This window comes from Cupressus sempervirens, chromosome 3, assembly GCF_028749045.1.
Source record: "Cupressus sempervirens isolate cs-2001-9-10 chromosome 3, ASM2874904v1, whole genome shotgun sequence".
Taxonomy (NCBI): Eukaryota; Viridiplantae; Streptophyta; class Pinopsida; order Cupressales; family Cupressaceae; genus Cupressus; species Cupressus sempervirens.
Genome location: NC_143120.1, coordinates 1122684041 through 1122686265, shown reverse-complemented (window position 1 = coordinate 1122686265; position 2225 = coordinate 1122684041).

The window sequence follows — 2225 nt, the reverse complement described above, 5'->3', positions numbered from 1 at the left end:
TTAATAGCAAGTTGATTGGTTACAATGGAGTCCTTTTAAGTCAAGCTAGGAAAATCCAACTTTTGAAGTCTATTCACTAAAATATGCATGTGTATGCATTAAGCCTTTTCTCTATTCTTGTTAAGCATGCTAGTATGACTAAAAAATCTAGGGGAAGTTTCTTTGGTTGGACATGGAGGAGAAGGTTCATTTTTGTTAGTGTCTTAGGAAAATGTGCACAAACCAATTAAGAAGGGATGTATTGGCATCAACACTATCAAAATGATTAACAAATTTCTTCTCTCTGAAAAAATTTAGAGAATATTTGAAGAGGAAAAATAATGGAACTCTCTAACTAAGAAAAAGTATGACTTTGCAGCTCCTAACCTTGAGGGTTACCTCTATTTAGATGTTTGGATTAATGGTTACCAGATCTAGAATAGTATCCATATAGATAAGAACATGTTAAGCAAGGAAAAAGATGGAATCTTGGTAATGGAAGGAGGATCAACTTTGGAGATGATAGTTGGATATGGATAATCCTATTTTTGAAGATCTTATCCTCTTCTAGCATGCAAAAAAATGCAAGAATTTACTAGGGATTGAAGTTAGAAACAACTAGAGAAACAATTAATGAATTGTACTTAAGGATGTGAATCCCACTCTTCCTCCTATCAACTAAAATCTAAATTCCTATTTTACTAGACCAAGTCTTAATGATAATATGTTCTGCAATCATAATTTTGATGGAAGGTTCTTTGTTTCCTCCATTTTGTCTATTTTTCTTAAAGACTTGAAAAGTTCATTTTGGTCTAAAACTTGGCTTAGCTCTCTAATTCATAAAATAAATTTATTTTAGTAGTTGTTCTTTCAAAATAAGGTATTGACTACTAACAATTTATGCAAGAAAGGCTTTACTCTTCCTAATCGATCATGGGAAATATATATGATTTTGTCTTTTTTTTAATCAAATATGTTTGGACTGCTACTATTTAGCCCAAATAGCCCTATGTGGGAAAATATTACTTATTTTTGGCTTAATGAATTTCATGAATCCTTTCGATGAGTTTTCTATATCTTCACATTGCTCAGGATGCTTTATTCAGTAGCCTTGGAAGAACATTTTAATCCACATTAAGGGTATAGTAGTGTCTTGTTCCATTTGTTGAATCAATTTTCAAGTTTTAAGGTAAGTGTACATTTCAAGCCTCAAGGTCAATTTGATTAAGGAAAATTATATCTTGTCTAGTCTAGAGTCTAACAAATTTTATGGTCTTTTTTAAAATATCATGGATTAACAAATTTTGCCAATTGCAGGCTTATTATATTTTGTCATTAATTTAAATATCATGCAAGTTTAGGAGTCTAGTGAACCATCATTAGTTTTATTATTCATCTCAAAGCCCTAATTGACCACTATAGGGCTTTTAATGTATTCTAATAATATTTGTATATACAAAATTGGGGGCCTCTGATCCTCACATATACTTCAACATGGTCATTACCTATGAGATCATCTTGAAATAAACATTGTATTGTTTATTCAAAAAGTCTAACAGAGTGACCTATTGCCTTCTAACTAGAAGGATTATGTCTTTTCTCTCAAAACAAGAAACAGGCAACTAGACCTCTAGAATGAAGGATTTATGCAGCTAAATGAAAGTGCAATTAATCTAGATGAGAGATGCAATTATTAATCTAAGAAATGAAGAAGCATAGTATGCTAAATGGATGCATATTTAAAATCTAAATGATATTACAATGAAAGAAATAAAGCTATGCAAATGTGAGAAAAGTAAGTAAGAATTTCAGCATAAATTCAACGCAAATTCCAAAATTCATCCTTTGTAATGAGGAATGGAGAGCTTCTTTTATAGAATCCAAGAGGTGATCGACAGTCAAGATTAACCAAAATGGATGGTCAAGATTGAAGAGGAGAGCCAGTCATAAAGGTAACTTCCTCATGAAAAGGGAGTTAACTGAGTCCTTTTTGAGTGATAAAAGGAGTTAATTGAGTCCTTTTTGACTGATAAAAGGAGTTAACTGAGTCCTCTTTTAGCAATAAAAGGAGTTGACTAACTACCTTTTGAGTGATAAAAGGAGCTGACTGGTTCCTTTTTTTGAGTGAATATTTAATTTAATAAAATAGAATATGACCTCATAAATGGATAACTTTAACTAATTGAATAATTAAATTCAATAATTAAAAAGAGGAGATATCTTATTAAATTAAATATATTTAATTC